Source organism: Phlebotomus papatasi, chromosome 1 (assembly GCF_024763615.1).
Source record: "Phlebotomus papatasi isolate M1 chromosome 1, Ppap_2.1, whole genome shotgun sequence".
Classification (NCBI taxonomy): domain Eukaryota; kingdom Metazoa; phylum Arthropoda; class Insecta; order Diptera; family Psychodidae; genus Phlebotomus; species Phlebotomus papatasi.
The window spans coordinates 64,389,326-64,410,176 of NC_077222.1; the positions used below are offsets into that span (position 1 = coordinate 64,389,326).

The 20,851-nt window shown below is 37.5% G+C and overlaps 1 protein-coding gene across 2 annotated transcripts in view; it reads left to right on the forward strand.

Moving 5' to 3' along the window:
- Nucleotides 1-20,851, forward strand: part of LOC129799991 (NAD-dependent protein deacetylase Sirt7) — a 31,340-nt gene that overhangs the window by 2,674 nt on the left and 7,815 nt on the right. The window lies entirely within an intron of this gene.

Here is a 20,851-nt window from a genome sequence, read left to right on the forward strand (position 1 = left end):
TAGGTGAAAATAATATAAGAAAATTGAAGAAATAAAACGAAAATGCGATAAATGGTGAGCAAAAAAACTGTACGAAAAACTGTAGCAAAAAAATCCTACAGTTTTTCTTATTGCTTACCGTTTATCGCATTTTCGCTTTATTTATTCAATTTTCTTATACTATTTTCACCTAGTGCCACCGAGTATGAGACAAGGTAATATCGTAATGGAAAATTTGCGTAAGAATTGCAATAAAAATGCGTAAATCAACGAAATACGGTTAGGGCTTTGACGGTGACGGTGACCATTTTACTGTCAATGTGATTCTGCCCTAAAGTCACTGAAAATCTTTAAAGTCGATTATCTCGGAAACTATGACTGATAGAGGCCTCAAAATTTACATTCATTGGGAATCTCTGTCAGCGACCCGAGAAAATCGCGCCCCGCGAAAATCCGCGAAAAACTTCGCGCCCCGCGAAAATTCGTGAAAAAATACGCGACCCGCGAAACTCTGCAAAAAATTCGTGCCCCGCAAAAATCCGCGAAAGACATCGCGGATCGTGAATTGTATATGCCATCACCTTACAAATCTTCGAATATAGACTCACTATGTAGAGAGGGAGAGTGAGAGAGTGCTATATATATCGAGATAAACTACAAAACGTGATTTTTAACCGGTTTAGAACCGGTTTTTCAAAAAACTAATAGCACAGAAATCGTACGAGCGCGTAGATATATTTAAAAAAAATTTATGAAGATATCTCTATCCAAACCAGAGATATTGCGTACTACGGACGGCCGGACGGCAGCCGGACCCGAAATTGCCGGCTTATGATTTTTGGCATCAGGGATATTCAAAACATATACCCTGTGAATTTCAGCTCGATCGGAGCACTTTGAGAAAATCCGAGGATTACAATAGGTGTGATTAGAAGGAATCACACCTAATAAGCAAATTCTTGTTGTAATAATGAAAAAGTCTCCTATTAAAATGCAAAAGTATCATACTGATGTACCAAGTATGGGGTTACATTTCTAAAATATTCTGAAAGAACATATTAATTGTTAAAATCGTTCTCAAACTGATCATTGGAAAATCCATACTGGTTTCAAAACTTTCTGAATAATGGACGATTTGGACCACTATAAGTCTGTCCAATCCATGGTGCTCATTACTGATTTTTTAATAATGCTGGAGCTGTCTATTATATTCCTGCTGTAATAAAATAAGGAAATTCTTATTGTGATAAGGAAGAAGTCTCCTACTAAATGAAAAAAAGTCTCCTCCTGATGTACCAAATCTCGAGGTACACTTTTAAAAACCAGTGATAAGCCCAGATAAGCTTATGGTAGCTGAGATTCTTTAGAGGTGACCTCGAAATGCGTGCAACTCGGGGTGCTTGCAACTCGGAATGCGTGAAAATTCGATTGTGAATTGAATTTTGGGGGTAAAGAATCGCGTCGAGTAAACTGTTCTCGGCAGTCGAAATGGATGAAATTGGCTAGTATGTATCATTGACATTACTATTCATTCATTCACTAGACAAATTCAAAGCCGATAAGGCATGAGAAATCTTTTTCTGTTGCTGTTCAGCTTAGAACCCAAGACCTCACAGGTACAATACAATACAATAAAATATTTCGTGCGTTTACGAAAATACCGTTGAATCATTCCTAATAACGGATTTTCAATGTCAAAGGGCCCTAGAAGACGTATTTTCCAACCAAATGGCATCATATTTGGATTTGTTGGAAAGATTTTAGAATTACTTACAAATCTGAACCGGTTTTAATCCGTTATAAACTGGTAATAAAACTGGTATAATCCGAAATCTAATTTTTATTTCAAATTCAATTGTATCTCTTGAATTACTGTATTGAAATAGAATAGGGGAGACTGGGGCAAAAAGTCACAAAACGGATATTTTATTTTTTTACAAGCTGCTCGAGCGCTTCAAAAATTTCTAATTAGTGCAGTTTTATAGGAAATTTACCGCTCTACAACTTTGTGAAAGTAATTTTCGTGTATTTTGTAAGGAAATACGTTTATCGAGCCAATTTCTAAAAGGTAATTTTGTGACTTCTCAAAAATGCTGGGGCAAATAGTACCAGACATTGGGTATTATCATATTTTGATTCGCTTCATTACGGGCTTCCGTAAATTTGAAAAAATACCTAGAGGACATATTTTTACAGAAAATTATTCATCTACACCTTTGTAAAACACCGTTTTCTCTGCGAGAAAAGTGAGAAAACGAGAAAAGTGCTTTTCAAGCTATTTTAGAAAAAAAAAACACACACACAAAAGACTGCAAATCGTTTGACCAACGCAAACAAAAAGCTGCGAGACATGATAATGACGTTTCTTTTCGTCGTGAGACATCAGAAATTGCTTCGCTTTTTTGTTACTTTTTGTTCTATACAGTGCCCGCTCTCTAATCCGGATCGCCGTAATCCGGACGAGTTATCGACGGTTACCTTTAAAATCATTTTGAGGTTATGTATGCATGTGTGTTCAGCACCCCCCCTTCACCTGGAAGTTGCATCGTAAATATTGGTTATGCTTCTTTTCAAAATTTTCCGTTAATTTTCAAGTACCCATAAGATACTAGTGTTTGCTCAGAGATGGCGCTTTGACAGGGTTGTAATTAGGGGTACAACATTTTTTATCAATTAATTTTTGGAAATATTATTTTTCTTTTACAAAAATAATATTTCCAAAAATAAAAAAAATAACTATATATAAATGGCGGAAACACTCCATCATAGATTAGTATATTTCAAAGCATCATCCAATGGATATGTATATAAGTTTTTGGTTCTTTTCACAATCGATATTTTCATTATCACACAGAATAAGAATACATAATAAATACTGCTCGGCTTAAGTATTCTGAGGGGAGAATAACTAGCTCTATCTCATGATTGTTTCATAACACAAATTAGCATTAACTACAAGATTGGAATATTAATAGGGTTTAATTTTTTTGTGTTATATCATATCAACAATCTGCACAAAATATCAATCAATCATCATTTATCTTGTCTCGTTTATTCGAGACACCATTTACGTTAATATTAACATAATCAAAAAAAAATAATAATAAAATCTTAGTATTTGAGGAGGAAATGTAAGTAGGTATAAAAAAAGGAACTAATGAAAAAAAATACTGATCTTACTTGCCAACTTCTGCTTTCCCTGGATACCTTTGGTCTTCTCAATACTCTTATCCAAGTCCTGAACGTTCATCAGAAAGAGTCTGGCCTTCTTTGTATGCACACCTATCTTCGAGCCAGGCCACTCGGTCGTCTGCATATCCTGAATACTTTGCGACTTAACCTGATTGGCCAGAAATTTTCAGATTCTCCAACAATCATCCGTTAAAGTACTTCCTCAAGATTGTAGGCGTCAATTCGTCAACTTTCGCTCGGTACAACAACTATTCCTCATCAGGAAGAGCATCTCACAGATTATATCAGCTGCGATCGTTTTAGATTCTCAATGGCACTTTTCCACATTGACAGCTCTAGAAAAGCCCATCCATCCCAGTCCTAACTATTTACCCCATCCCGATCTTACTATCAATCAACCTCCAACCTGATGTGCTGCATCCCATATGCCCAGACACGTCAGCCGTCATCGAGAATTGTGCAAGTGCCCTATATCAAACCGGATCCCTTGCAGATAGGCTAGGTGCATCCTTCTTCTTGCTGAAGAAGCTTCAGAGATCTTCTGCAGTCTTCGCACCAGCGGGTGTAGTAATCACGGTAGCACTGACAGTCTCCATGAAGAATTCCACATTGTTTCTGAATTATTCGCAAGACTTTGAAAAAGAAAGTCTTTAGGGCTTCAGCAATTACTACATCTCGTTAGGAGCACTTTCACTACTTTTCCTCAATATTTTCTGTGGTCGGTCTTTTTCCCAAAAAAAAAATTCTCAGTATCAAGTATCACTAGGATATCTTGCACCGTAAGTTGTAGTGTAAAATTCGTTCTCACCACATGCTACCATTTAATCCAAAAAAAAAGCTCTTAATCGTGACATGCGAGGAGTGAAAACATCACAATCAAGTATTTCCGCCTATGCGTTTTCCTCAAAAAAGTGACACTAATCATTTTCATCATCACACACATCTTTCCTACTTAAAATCCTTTGAAGTGAGTGAGCCTGTGATACTTCTGGCGCTCAGATATTTTAGAGTTGAAAAATCGCAGCTCTTCCCGCACCCTTTTCTCTGCGAATAACTTTGCAGCAGGATCAAGAAATGTGAGAAAGTGTGTGTCCTGTTCCATGAAATGTGTCAGATTTTGTTCAGTGGGATAGTTTTTGAATCTGGTTGTTATGTAGGTGACACAAGCTTCCTCCTTGTATGTCTTCAGGAAATGGGCTTGGCCAATTTGCTTCACTCTTTGGCAAAAATATTTGTTTCCCAAAGCACATACATCTTCGAGGAACTTTGTGACGAATGAAGGATTCGCTTCACGATAACTGACACAAATTTCACAATCCAATCTTACTTTGGATGCCAACATATCTGCAGTGAGATTAACTGCGAACATCTCTTCGTCAAAGACGTCTTCATCGGATGGTTCAGCAATGGGTTCTAGATCGACATCGTTTGGCTCAGAATGACCATTCTGCTCAACCTATTCCGCGTTAAAAGAAAATTTTTAATTAATTTGATTACGGATATTTCAGTACAAAACAGGCTATAGGACCAAATTGCTTCAGGTTGTATTAAATGTAAATAATATATAAAAGATTGATATGGCATGTGATAGCAACTTAAAAGAAATGGTTTGAATATCATTTTAACGGAAACGGTTTGATTGAAGGAATGCTTTATTGTTCCAAAATAATATCTCTATATACAGATAAGTGTACTAACCTAGTAAAACTTGTGATATGAGAAAAATTTAAAGAATGCATTATGAGGAAAGAAAGAAAAGAAAATCAAACGGCTGAGGCCACGCACTTTACAGAAGTAAAATGTCAATTTTCAGTACACCGCGAGGGGCTGATGAATTATATTCTCTTCGTTCACTAGTATTTATTCATCTATGAACATGGGTAGTATACAATAAGAGCTTATAATTAATAAAATCAGCGATAAAGACTTAATTAGACATACATACAACATATTGCCTTCCTGATTAGGTAGAAAAAACAAAACAAATATTTCATAGAAAGTTGAATCATTAAAACAAGTGCATACCTTCATCACGGCCTTAACATGCAGAGTTGGGATAACTCCTGACTGTGCTTTACAGTTGGTGTTATCCAGCAGATTTCCCATCTGCACACATGTCAAAAGCCGCTTCAGGATGGCGCGAAATTGGTAGATCGTGGGGTTCGTGTTGCAGCCAAGCTTAGTTCGTATTTCTCCAAAGAAGAATTCAAGGTGGTCCTGGAGTAGCGGGTATGTGAGAAACCCTCCCTGGGTAAATTCCCTCATTTTTATGCTGATAGCCGGGAGATTTCTCAAGCAAGCCCTCAATCCGATAAACCCAGTCTTTATTTGAGAATCCGAGATTGGCTGCAACTTCTGTGTTTCTCGTGCTTTATCGTGGATCCGGACGTGCAGATCTGTGAAGTATGAAACTGCTTCTTCACAAAATTTTGTGATTTCTTCACAATTCTCATCCACGATAGGTGCCTTGAACCTGTCAATGATTTTTAGGAAAAACTTCATATATAGTAGTTTTCAAACAGTCAAATAATATAGAATCTAATAAACACTAATGACAACCTCAGGTGAACTGATAACTGTCCCCAGGCGATGCATCGCTAGTGTCAAGTGACGATTATTAGCGATCGAAATTTAAATTTGTACTATTTTGTCGTTATGGCTTCGGCACACCTTTTAGATCAGGAAAATTTCATGAAGTCGAAATTCAAAACCATTTCTTTCTCACATATTTTGCATATGACTGTCTCATTTTTTCGCATACCAAATTCGATTGAGCTAAATTGAATTTGGAGTGATGTTTAAGAGAAGAAGAAGAGTGCGAGAGAATCAGTTAGGCATATGCAAAACATATGAGAAAGAAAGGGTTCCGAAATTCGACTTCATGAAATTTTCTTGATCTAAAAGGTGTGCCGAAGCCATTAGTGTCGATAAATTATCGCCATTGATTTATTGACATCTCTGGAGTTTGAAGGGAAATTTAGAGCACATGACAATATTAGAGAGACAAAGTTATCATTTCTCCCCTGAGTAAATAAAAAAATATTTAAGTGAAAATAAAATTTTACCCTTTGTGCGTGCAGTTCTGCGTATTGAGAACGTCGAATGCTCCATTGCAAATTCGCAGAAATTTTGAGGTGGCTTCACTGCCTTCAAACTTAGTCAAACGCAGTTCAACCCTGCAATAATCAATCCCATCTGCGACTGATTTACTGAGCACCTGTGTAGCTAATTGCACATTCATTGCGTTTTGGGAAAACGCGACGTGACTGTCTGTCAGCTTATTGCCTTTAAGGCGAATGCCGGCACCACTACTCTGTTGATATTCATGCAGGAGTCGGACATACTCGAACTTAATTTCTTGTCCATTCCCGTCCACAAGCTGGTGATTGGCAAAATGAGTGCGAATCAACTTTACCATGTGACACGGGTCCGGATGCACGAATATTTCTCTCGTAGTACAACCAACTCCATGGTTGATGGTGTAACAATCGCCGTCGTCTTTCCCAAGATCGCAACCTAGCTTCTTTATTGCACTCAGGTTTACTGGAGCACCGTCAAAAGTGACGCCCAATACTTTAACACCGGTTTTCTCGGATAGACTTATGGCTTCATAAATGAGCTGTGATTTTTCAGGTGCTGCCATTTTGTTAATCGGGAAGTATCCTATTGGGATCTTCCATTGCATGTCAACGGACACTAACATAAAGACCAGCACCTGAGTCGCCTCGCCATTATCACCATCATTTATCATGGCTTCACCATTCCCTTCGCAGGCATTTCCTAGAAATGCAAATCCATACACCTTACCGCCGATGATGTCGATATGGCGATGGATGTACATTTCGTCAAAAAGCAACTGGCACCACACAAGTCGATTTTGGTTAGCCATGTAGTTCTGAAGGGATGTAAGGGCTTCGTCCGAGAATCCAGGTTGGCAATCTACGACCTTCAGCCACCTCAAAATGGTGATTTCGCTAGGCAGAATATTCTCCAGCTCACTCCTTAAAAATCTGTACGCTTTGGGAGATATGAAGTGCAACTGCACGGCAAAGAATTTCAATTCTTCTTCATATTTTTCGTTGAAGAATTCCCTCTCCCCTCTTGCCAAGATGCGCTCAACAATTTGGCGGATAACTCCACTAAGGGATTCCAGAGAGAAGGATGTCTTGCAACGCTCACATATAATGGCAGGGTTCACAGTGGATTTGCAGGAAGACGATTGCAATTTGGCGATTTTTTCATCGCGTCGTCTTATCTTCATATTAAGAGCCTGATTCTTTTTCTTCAAAACCATCACTTGCTCTTGCAACTTTTGTATTTCATCTTTTAATGTCGTAATTACAGCCTCTGAGTGTGATGATTGGGGCTCTGTGACTGTGGGCGCCATTTGCAAATCTCGGTCCACTCTGCATTCGCCAGAAATGTCGTCATCAGGGTCAAGCAACCATTCAATTTCCGAATCATTATCATCATAGTCGCTGATGACTAACATCTGGGACTCTAGCTCTAGGGTGCGGGATTCTGGTTCATTACCGATACTTTTTTGAAGATTTTGAACCATCAAATTTTCTTCTAACTCCTCTATTTTATTGAAGTTAGTGTTGTGAGCAATATTGGGTCCAGCTAGCGGGATGGACATTTCCATGTCGTTGTTTATCATCTGAACATCTTTTGATGTTTCAGGGACATCAATATTCTCATGTCTCTCCGTCAAGTCCTATACAAAAAAAATATTTTAAGCTGTCTTATTGCAAAAGGTATTACATTGACAATCTTAACCTCTATACAAGTCTTTCAACTTATTGTTTTAGTTAATATAATTATTCGAGGAGAGATGGGACAGTGGGAGAGATGGACCACTTTGCCTCCTGCTTATATCCTGCACACTATCGACACCTCCTTTAGTCTATTTATGCCCTTCAACATTCTAAAGAAAACACCCCAATTACAGCTTTCTTTTTAAACTTGTAAGAGAAAATAGAAATTGAATTTTTTGGGTGTCTGAAAAATGGACAATAAATTTTATTTCTCCGTAAGAATACGTATATTTCAAAATGAGGGAGAGTTAGAACAAATTTTTGAGGGACAATCGGCACAATTCTTTGACAACACTCTGTTTATTTTTCTCTGAAATTAAAGAGTTATTTAGGTATGAACGACTTCTCAACTTTGCTCAGGACTTCGAATTATATTTCGTTTTTATGTTATAATCATGCGGAAAAAACATGAAAAAGGCAACTGACCAGTGGTATTGACAGAGAAAACATAGCCTAAAAAACGAGTTTAAGTGAAAAACAAAACAATGAGTGTCCGGAAACCTCCCGTTTTAATCCAATATCTAGTTTAAACAATTAAGAATAAATTAAGTAAATGTTTAAATTGTTGTTTTTTACTGCTCGAACTATATGGAGAGAGCAGAATATATAATCCCTCGATTTTTTCACCCCCCCCCCCAAGATTTCCACCTTCCACCCCCCGGAAACCACTTTTCTTAACAAACCTTCACGTTTCAGATGATTTCTGAGAAATGTCGTCACGCTGTTTGTCCGTCTGTCATCAGCTCTAGAGGCTAAACGGTTAGAGATAGCGACTTGGGACCTTCGGGGAACCGTCCCATAAGTCGACCCAAGGATCGTTAGCATGCCCCTCAATTTCTCCCACCCCTCCCCTTTCCCTCCAAAACCATATTTTTTGGGATTGCTCGAAAACGCGTCGTGTGATTTTCTCCATTTTTAGTTGTTTTAGAGATTACCCAGGCGGACATCTCGTCCATATCCGAAAATCCCGTTAAATCATTCCTAATAACAGCTTCTCAAGGTCAAAAGTTAAAAAGTCTCTAGAGAGCGTATTTATCAGGCGAATGGGTTCATGTTTGGGGTCGTTGGAAAAGTCTTGGAATTTCCGACAAAACTGAATCGGTTCCAATCGGTTCTGAACCGGTTCATAACCGATAACTGAATTTTATCTGAAAATCAATTCTATTACTTTTAAAACTGTTTTGGGGGATCTTTTGAGTGATTTATGAATTCGTTCAAATCGGTTAAGAACCGGTAAACGGTAAATAATGCGAAATTACTTTTGTGGTATAGCATCTATTATCTATAAATTAAGATAAGATAAGAATTATTCATTTTTCTTCTAATTAATGCAATAAAACAAAATATTTTATTAAAATTTGGGGTGATCCATCTCTCCCTTCTTTTTCTTGAACACCCCAAAATACAACTTTTTTTTAAACTAAGTTTTCGAGGTAATTGTTAGGATCTGAACTTATTTAATGTTGATATCTTGAATTTAGAGCCTTCACATGATAAACCAGTGATATTAGCTTTTATTTCCTATTAAAAGCAAGTCCGTAATACTCGTTTTTGCAATTAAAAAAAAGTACGACTTACCATTGGAAGGGCGTCCATTGCCAAAGACCGGGCGTATTTGGAACGCTTTGTTTTGGAGATACTTTTCCATGTAACATCTTCTGGTCTGAAGTGGAGGCTGCACACGACTTTGCTCGGGTTTACAAGTGAAGCTGGGAGCTTTAGCCGACTTGCCCACATTTCTCTTATCTTCACATTACTTGGAAATCTGTAAGAGAAAATTTTGTCAAAATGTTATAAATACCTAGTCTTTTCGTCATTAACTCAAATTATATTTATTCCTTATTCATTATTCCTTCATTAAAATTTCAATTTGAAGAAAGGGATATCAATTCTATCTAACCTGAGATTTTTTAATTGCATCTTCCACTAAATCTTTCACTTAAATTGAACATACACTTAAGCTGAGTTGAAGCAAATTAAGAATTTAGCGAATTAAGAAGAAAAGTTAATTTACTATTAAAAAAAAATAAAAGAATTTTTGTGAGAGACATTACCCCTAATTCATCTCTGGCCAAAGAAATTTTTTTATCAATTTTCCAATGTTCGACCACATTTTTGACACTCTCTCTCTTAATATTTGGTGAACTTACTAAGAATTCTCAGCTCAGTAGAAGTCTGAATTATTTAACTATTTTATGAATAAATCAATTACGGCAAGTTCAGTAAAAGATAAAAGATGTGGGCACAATACCTGTGGAATGATACCCCCAGAGGATTCCGCACGTCGCTGTTGTTGCAGTTTTTCACAACACACTTCATTTCACTCACTTTTTTTCACTGGCCAATCCACGTAAAATGTTTTATTGTTTCTTTGGCCTTTAGTTTTAGATTGTTTCTCACTTTTATTAATCTTTTTTTAGCACTTAAACTTTCCACTCGCGAATTTCACAAGAACAACAATAATGCTCCGCGAAGCGACTGTCAAGCGATTATGAGAGTTTGCCGGCAGGTTCGCTAGTGGCGCACCGCTTACGGTGTAAATTTGAATTCTCTATAGAGAATTTGCTAAAATAACGATATTGATAGGGGGGTGACCCCCCCTTCACCTGGAAGTTGCATCGTAAATATTGGTTATGCTTCTTTTCAAAATTTTCCGTTAATTTTCAAGTACCCATAAGATACTAGTGTTTGCTCAGAGATGGCGCTTTGACAGGGTTGTAATTAGGGGTACAACATTTTTTATCAATTAATTTTTGGAAATATTATTTTTCTTTTACAAAAATAATATTTCCAAAAATAAAAAAAATAACTATATATAAATGGCGGAAACACTCCATCATAGATTAGTATATTTCAAAGCATCATCCAATGGATATGTATATAAGTTTTTGGTTCTTTTCACAATCGATATTTTCATTATCACACAGAATAAGAATACATAATAAATACTGCTCGGCTTAAGTATTCTGAGGGGAGAATAACTAGCTCTATCTCATGATTGTTTCATAACACAAATTAGCATTAACTACAAGATTGGAATATTAATAGGGTTTAATTTTTTTGTGTTATATCATATCAACAATCTGCACAAAATATCAATCAATCATCATTTATCTTGTCTCGTTTATTCGAGACACCATTTACGTTAATATTAACATAATCAAAAAAAAATAATAATAAAATCTTAGTATTTGAGGAGGAAATGTAAGTAGGTATAAAAAAAGGAACTAATGAAAAAAAATACTGATCTTACTTGCCAACTTCTGCTTTCCCTGGATACCTTTGGTCTTCTCAATACTCTTATCCAAGTCCTGAACGTTCATCAGAAAGAGTCTGGCCTTCTTTGTATGCACACCTATCTTCGAGCCAGGCCACTCGGTCGTCTGCATATCCTGAATACTTTGCGACTTAACCTGATTGGCCAGAAATTTTCAGATTCTCCAACAATCATCCGTTAAAGTACTTCCTCAAGATTGTAGGCGTCAATTCGTCAACTTTCGCTCGGTACAACAACTATTCCTCATCAGGAAGAGCATCTCACAGATTATATCAGCTGCGATCGTTTTAGATTCTCAATGGCACTTTTCCACATTGACAGCTCTAGAAAAGCCCATCCATCCCAGTCCTAACTATTTACCCCATCCCGATCTTACTATCAATCAACCTCCAACCTGATGTGCTGCATCCCATATGCCCAGACACGTCAGCCGTCATCGAGAATTGTGCAAGTGCCCTATATCAAACCGGATCCCTTGCAGATAGGCTAGGTGCATCCTTCTTCTTGCTGAAGAAGCTTCAGAGATCTTCTGCAGTCTTCGCACCAGCGGGTGTAGTAATCACGGTAGCACTGACAGTCTCCATGAAGAATTCCACATTGTTTCTGAATTATTCGCAAGACTTTGAAAAAGAAAGTCTTTAGGGCTTCAGCAATTACTACATCTCGTTAGGAGCACTTTCACTACTTTTCCTCAATATTTTCTGTGGTCGGTCTTTTTCCCAAAAAAAAAATTCTCAGTATCAAGTATCACTAGGATATCTTGCACCGTAAGTTGTAGTGTAAAATTCGTTCTCACCACATGCTACCATTTAATCCAAAAAAAAAGCTCTTAATCGTGACATGCGAGGAGTGAAAACATCACAATCAAGTATTTCCGCCTATGCGTTTTCCTCAAAAAAGTGACACTAATCATTTTCATCATCACACACATCTTTCCTACTTAAAATCCTTTGAAGTGAGTGAGCCTGTGATACTTCTGGCGCTCAGATATTTTAGAGTTGAAAAATCGCAGCTCTTCCCGCACCCTTTTCTCTGCGAATAACTTTGCAGCAGGATCAAGAAATGTGAGAAAGTGTGTGTCCTGTTCCATGAAATGTGTCAGATTTTGTTCAGTGGGATAGTTTTTGAATCTGGTTGTTATGTAGGTGACACAAGCTTCCTCCTTGTATGTCTTCAGGAAATGGGCTTGGCCAATTTGCTTCACTCTTTGGCAAAAATATTTGTTTCCCAAAGCACATACATCTTCGAGGAACTTTGTGACGAATGAAGGATTCGCTTCACGATAACTGACACAAATTTCACAATCCAATCTTACTTTGGATGCCAACATATCTGCAGTGAGATTAACTGCGAACATCTCTTCGTCAAAGACGTCTTCATCGGATGGTTCAGCAATGGGTTCTAGATCGACATCGTTTGGCTCAGAATGACCATTCTGCTCAACCTATTCCGCGTTAAAAGAAAATTTTTAATTAATTTGATTACGGATATTTCAGTACAAAACAGGCTATAGGACCAAATTGCTTCAGGTTGTATTAAATGTAAATAATATATAAAAGATTGATATGGCATGTGATAGCAACTTAAAAGAAATGGTTTGAATATCATTTTAACGGAAACGGTTTGATTGAAGGAATGCTTTATTGTTCCAAAATAATATCTCTATATACAGATAAGTGTACTAACCTAGTAAAACTTGTGATATGAGAAAAATTTAAAGAATGCATTATGAGGAAAGAAAGAAAAGAAAATCAAACGGCTGAGGCCACGCACTTTACAGAAGTAAAATGTCAATTTTCAGTACACCGCGAGGGGCTGATGAATTATATTCTCTTCGTTCACTAGTATTTATTCATCTATGAACATGGGTAGTATACAATAAGAGCTTATAATTAATAAAATCAGCGATAAAGACTTAATTAGACATACATACAACATATTGCCTTCCTGATTAGGTAGAAAAAACAAAACAAATATTTCATAGAAAGTTGAATCATTAAAACAAGTGCATACCTTCATCACGGCCTTAACATGCAGAGTTGGGATAACTCCTGACTGTGCTTTACAGTTGGTGTTATCCAGCAGATTTCCCATCTGCACACATGTCAAAAGCCGCTTCAGGATGGCGCGAAATTGGTAGATCGTGGGGTTCGTGTTGCAGCCAAGCTTAGTTCGTATTTCTCCAAAGAAGAATTCAAGGTGGTCCTGGAGTAGCGGGTATGTGAGAAACCCTCCCTGGGTAAATTCCCTCATTTTTATGCTGATAGCCGGGAGATTTCTCAAGCAAGCCCTCAATCCGATAAACCCAGTCTTTATTTGAGAATCCGAGATTGGCTGCAACTTCTGTGTTTCTCGTGCTTTATCGTGGATCCGGACGTGCAGATCTGTGAAGTATGAAACTGCTTCTTCACAAAATTTTGTGATTTCTTCACAATTCTCATCCACGATAGGTGCCTTGAACCTGTCAATGATTTTTAGGAAAAACTTCATATATAGTAGTTTTCAAACAGTCAAATAATATAGAATCTAATAAACACTAATGACAACCTCAGGTGAACTGATAACTGTCCCCAGGCGATGCATCGCTAGTGTCAAGTGACGATTATTAGCGATCGAAATTTAAATTTGTACTATTTTGTCGTTATGGCTTCGGCACACCTTTTAGATCAGGAAAATTTCATGAAGTCGAAATTCAAAACCATTTCTTTCTCACATATTTTGCATATGACTGTCTCATTTTTTCGCATACCAAATTCGATTGAGCTAAATTGAATTTGGAGTGATGTTTAAGAGAAGAAGAAGAGTGCGAGAGAATCAGTTAGGCATATGCAAAACATATGAGAAAGAAAGGGTTCCGAAATTCGACTTCATGAAATTTTCTTGATCTAAAAGGTGTGCCGAAGCCATTAGTGTCGATAAATTATCGCCATTGATTTATTGACATCTCTGGAGTTTGAAGGGAAATTTAGAGCACATGACAATATTAGAGAGACAAAGTTATCATTTCTCCCCTGAGTAAATAAAAAAATATTTAAGTGAAAATAAAATTTTACCCTTTGTGCGTGCAGTTCTGCGTATTGAGAACGTCGAATGCTCCATTGCAAATTCGCAGAAATTTTGAGGTGGCTTCACTGCCTTCAAACTTAGTCAAACGCAGTTCAACCCTGCAATAATCAATCCCATCTGCGACTGATTTACTGAGCACCTGTGTAGCTAATTGCACATTCATTGCGTTTTGGGAAAACGCGACGTGACTGTCTGTCAGCTTATTGCCTTTAAGGCGAATGCCGGCACCACTACTCTGTTGATATTCATGCAGGAGTCGGACATACTCGAACTTAATTTCTTGTCCATTCCCGTCCACAAGCTGGTGATTGGCAAAATGAGTGCGAATCAACTTTACCATGTGACACGGGTCCGGATGCACGAATATTTCTCTCGTAGTACAACCAACTCCATGGTTGATGGTGTAACAATCGCCGTCGTCTTTCCCAAGATCGCAACCTAGCTTCTTTATTGCACTCAGGTTTACTGGAGCACCGTCAAAAGTGACGCCCAATACTTTAACACCGGTTTTCTCGGATAGACTTATGGCTTCATAAATGAGCTGTGATTTTTCAGGTGCTGCCATTTTGTTAATCGGGAAGTATCCTATTGGGATCTTCCATTGCATGTCAACGGACACTAACATAAAGACCAGCACCTGAGTCGCCTCGCCATTATCACCATCATTTATCATGGCTTCACCATTCCCTTCGCAGGCATTTCCTAGAAATGCAAATCCATACACCTTACCGCCGATGATGTCGATATGGCGATGGATGTACATTTCGTCAAAAAGCAACTGGCACCACACAAGTCGATTTTGGTTAGCCATGTAGTTCTGAAGGGATGTAAGGGCTTCGTCCGAGAATCCAGGTTGGCAATCTACGACCTTCAGCCACCTCAAAATGGTGATTTCGCTAGGCAGAATATTCTCCAGCTCACTCCTTAAAAATCTGTACGCTTTGGGAGATATGAAGTGCAACTGCACGGCAAAGAATTTCAATTCTTCTTCATATTTTTCGTTGAAGAATTCCCTCTCCCCTCTTGCCAAGATGCGCTCAACAATTTGGCGGATAACTCCACTAAGGGATTCCAGAGAGAAGGATGTCTTGCAACGCTCACATATAATGGCAGGGTTCACAGTGGATTTGCAGGAAGACGATTGCAATTTGGCGATTTTTTCATCGCGTCGTCTTATCTTCATATTAAGAGCCTGATTCTTTTTCTTCAAAACCATCACTTGCTCTTGCAACTTTTGTATTTCATCTTTTAATGTCGTAATTACAGCCTCTGAGTGTGATGATTGGGGCTCTGTGACTGTGGGCGCCATTTGCAAATCTCGGTCCACTCTGCATTCGCCAGAAATGTCGTCATCAGGGTCAAGCAACCATTCAATTTCCGAATCATTATCATCATAGTCGCTGATGACTAACATCTGGGACTCTAGCTCTAGGGTGCGGGATTCTGGTTCATTACCGATACTTTTTTGAAGATTTTGAACCATCAAATTTTCTTCTAACTCCTCTATTTTATTGAAGTTAGTGTTGTGAGCAATATTGGGTCCAGCTAGCGGGATGGACATTTCCATGTCGTTGTTTATCATCTGAACATCTTTTGATGTTTCAGGGACATCAATATTCTCATGTCTCTCCGTCAAGTCCTATACAAAAAAAATATTTTAAGCTGTCTTATTGCAAAAGGTATTACATTGACAATCTTAACCTCTATACAAGTCTTTCAACTTATTGTTTTAGTTAATATAATTATTCGAGGAGAGATGGGACAGTGGGAGAGATGGACCACTTTGCCTCCTGCTTATATCCTGCACACTATCGACACCTCCTTTAGTCTATTTATGCCCTTCAACATTCTAAAGAAAACACCCCAATTACAGCTTTCTTTTTAAACTTGTAAGAGAAAATAGAAATTGAATTTTTTGGGTGTCTGAAAAATGGACAATAAATTTTATTTCTCCGTAAGAATACGTATATTTCAAAATGAGGGAGAGTTAGAACAAATTTTTGAGGGACAATCGGCACAATTCTTTGACAACACTCTGTTTATTTTTCTCTGAAATTAAAGAGTTATTTAGGTATGAACGACTTCTCAACTTTGCTCAGGACTTCGAATTATATTTCGTTTTTATGTTATAATCATGCGGAAAAAACATGAAAAAGGCAACTGACCAGTGGTATTGACAGAGAAAACATAGCCTAAAAAACGAGTTTAAGTGAAAAACAAAACAATGAGTGTCCGGAAACCTCCCGTTTTAATCCAATATCTAGTTTAAACAATTAAGAATAAATTAAGTAAATGTTTAAATTGTTGTTTTTTACTGCTCGAACTATATGGAGAGAGCAGAATATATAATCCCTCGATTTTTTCACCCCCCCCCCCAAGATTTCCACCTTCCACCCCCCGGAAACCACTTTTCTTAACAAACCTTCACGTTTCAGATGATTTCTGAGAAATGTCGTCACGCTGTTTGTCCGTCTGTCATCAGCTCTAGAGGCTAAACGGTTAGAGATAGCGACTTGGGACCTTCGGGGAACCGTCCCATAAGTCGACCCAAGGATCGTTAGCATGCCCCTCAATTTCTCCCACCCCTCCCCTTTCCCTCCAAAACCATATTTTTTGGGATTGCTCGAAAACGCGTCGTGTGATTTTCTCCATTTTTAGTTGTTTTAGAGATTACCCAGGCGGACATCTCGTCCATATCCGAAAATCCCGTTAAATCATTCCTAATAACAGCTTCTCAAGGTCAAAAGTTAAAAAGTCTCTAGAGAGCGTATTTATCAGGCGAATGGGTTCATGTTTGGGGTCGTTGGAAAAGTCTTGGAATTTCCGACAAAACTGAATCGGTTCCAATCGGTTCTGAACCGGTTCATAACCGATAACTGAATTTTATCTGAAAATCAATTCTATTACTTTTAAAACTGTTTTGGGGGATCTTTTGAGTGATTTATGAATTCGTTCAAATCGGTTAAGAACCGGTAAACGGTAAATAATGCGAAATTACTTTTGTGGTATAGCATCTATTATCTATAAATTAAGATAAGATAAGAATTATTCATTTTTCTTCTAATTAATGCAATAAAACAAAATATTTTATTAAAATTTGGGGTGATCCATCTCTCCCTTCTTTTTCTTGAACACCCCAAAATACAACTTTTTTTTAAACTAAGTTTTCGAGGTAATTGTTAGGATCTGAACTTATTTAATGTTGATATCTTGAATTTAGAGCCTTCACATGATAAACCAGTGATATTAGCTTTTATTTCCTATTAAAAGCAAGTCCGTAATACTCGTTTTTGCAATTAAAAAAAAGTACGACTTACCATTGGAAGGGCGTCCATTGCCAAAGACCGGGCGTATTTGGAACGCTTTGTTTTGGAGATACTTTTCCATGTAACATCTTCTGGTCTGAAGTGGAGGCTGCACACGACTTTGCTCGGGTTTACAAGTGAAGCTGGGAGCTTTAGCCGACTTGCCCACATTTCTCTTATCTTCACATTACTTGGAAATCTGTAAGAGAAAATTTTGTCAAAATGTTATAAATACCTAGTCTTTTCGTCATTAACTCAAATTATATTTATTCCTTATTCATTATTCCTTCATTAAAATTTCAATTTGAAGAAAGGGATATCAATTCTATCTAACCTGAGATTTTTTAATTGCATCTTCCACTAAATCTTTCACTTAAATTGAACATACACTTAAGCTGAGTTGAAGCAAATTAAGAATTTAGCGAATTAAGAAGAAAAGTTAATTTACTATTAAAAAAAAATAAAAGAATTTTTGTGAGAGACATTACCCCTAATTCATCTCTGGCCAAAGAAATTTTTTTATCAATTTTCCAATGTTCGACCACATTTTTGACACTCTCTCTCTTAATATTTGGTGAACTTACTAAGAATTCTCAGCTCAGTAGAAGTCTGAATTATTTAACTATTTTATGAATAAATCAATTACGGCAAGTTCAGTAAAAGATAAAAGATGTGGGCACAATACCTGTGGAATGATACCCCCAGAGGATTCCGCACGTCGCTGTTGTTGCAGTTTTTCACAACACACTTCATTTCACTCACTTTTTTTCACTGGCCAATCCACGTAAAATGTTTTATTGTTTCTTTGGCCTTTAGTTTTAGATTGTTTCTCACTTTTATTAATCTTTTTTTAGCACTTAAACTTTCCACTCGCGAATTTCACAAGAACAACAATAATGCTCCGCGAAGCGACTGTCAAGCGATTATGAGAGTTTGCCGGCAGGTTCGCTAGTGGCGCACCGCTTACGGTGTAAATTTGAATTCTCTATAGAGAATTTGCTAAAATAACGATATTGATAGGGGGGTGACCCCCCCTTCACCTGGAAGTTGCATCGTAAATATTGGTTATGCTTCTTTTCAAAATTTTCCGTTAATTTTCAAGTACCCATAAGATACTAGTGTTTGCTCAGAGATGGCGCTTTGACAGGGTTGTAATTAGGGGTACAACATTTTTTATCAATTAATTTTTGGAAATATTATTTTTCTTTTACAAAAATAATATTTCCAAAAATAAAAAAAATAACTATATATAAATGGCGGAAACACTCCATCATAGATTAGTATATTTCAAAGCATCATCCAATGGATATGTATATAAGTTTTTGGTTCTTTTCACAATCGATATTTTCATTATCACACAGAATAAGAATACATAATAAATACTGCTCGGCTTAAGTATTCTGAGGGGAGAATAACTAGCTCTATCTCATGATTGTTTCATAACACAAATTAGCATTAACTACAAGATTGGAATATTAATAGGGTTTAATTTTTTTGTGTTATATCATATCAACAATCTGCACAAAATATCAATCAATCATCATTTATCTTGTCTCGTTTATTCGAGACACCATTTACGTTAATATTAACATAATCAAAAAAAAATAATAATAAAATCTTAGTATTTGAGGAGGAAATGTAAGTAGGTATAAAAAAAGGAACTAATGAAAAAAAATACTGATCTTACTTGCCAACTTCTGCTTTCCCTGGATACCTTTGGTCTTCTCAATACTCTTATCCAAGTCCTGAACGTTCATCAGAAAGAGTCTGGCCTTCTTTGTATGCACACCTATCTTCGAGCCAGGCCACTCGGTCGTCTGCATATCCTGAATACTTTGCGACTTAACCTGATTGGCCAGAAATTTTCAGATTCTCCAACAATCATCCGTTAAAGTACTTCCTCAAGATTGTAGGCGTCAATTCGTCAACTTTCGCTCGGTACAACAACTATTCCTCATCAGGAAGAGCATCTCACAGATTATATCAGCTGCGATCGTTTTAGATTCTCAATGGCACTTTTCCACATTGACAGCTCTAGAAAAGCCCATCCATCCCAGTCCTAACTATTTACCCCATCCCGATCTTACTATCAATCAACCTCCAACCTGATGTGCTGCATCCCATATGCCCAGACACGTCAGCCGTCATCGAGAATTGTGCAAGTGCCCTATATCAAACCGGATCCCTTGCAGATAGGCTAGGTGCATCCTTCTTCTTGCTGAAGAAGCTTCAGAGATCTTCTGCAGTCTTCGCACCAGCGGGTGTAGTAATCACGGTAGCACTGACAGTCTCCATGAAGAATTCCACATTGTTTCTGAATTATTCGCAAGACTTTGAAAAAGAAAGTCTTTAGGGCTTCAGCAATTACTACATCTCGTTAGGAGCACTTTCACTACTTTTCCTCAATATTTTCTGTGGTCGGTCTTTTTCCCAAAAAAAAAATTCTCAGTATCAAGTATCACTAGGATATCTTGCACCGTAAGTTGTAGTGTAAAATTCGTTCTCACCACATGCTACCATTTAATCCAAAAAAAAAGCTCTTAATCGTGACATGCGAGGAGTGAAAACATCACAATCAAGTATTTCCGCCTATGCGTTTTCCTCAAAAAAGTGACACTAATCATTTTCATCATCACACACATCTTTCCTACTTAAAATCCTTTGAAGTGAGTGAGCCTGTGATACTTCTGGCGCTCAGATATTTTAGAGTTGAAAAATCGCAGCTCTTCCCGCACCCTTTTCTCTGCGAATAACTTTGCAGCAGGATCAAGAAATGTGAGAAAGTGTGTGTCCTGTTCCATGAAATGTGTCAGATTTTGTTCAGTGGGATAGTTTTTGAATCTGGTTGTTATGTAGGTGACACAAGCTTCCTCCTTGTATGTCTTCAGGAAATGGGCTTGGCCAATTTGCTTCACTCTTTGGCAAAAATATTTGTTTCCCAAAGCACATACATCTTCGAGGAACTTTGTGACGAATGAAGGATTCGCTTCACGATAACTGACACAAATTTCACAATCCAATCTTACTTTGGATGCCAACATATCTGCAGTGAGATTAACTGCGAACATCTCTTCGTCAAAGACGTCTTCATCGGATGGTTCAGCAATGGGTTCTAGATCGACATCGTTTGGCTCAGAATGACCATTCTGCTCAACCTATTCCGCGTTAAAAGAAAATTTTTAATTAATTTGATTACGGATATTTCAGTACAAAAC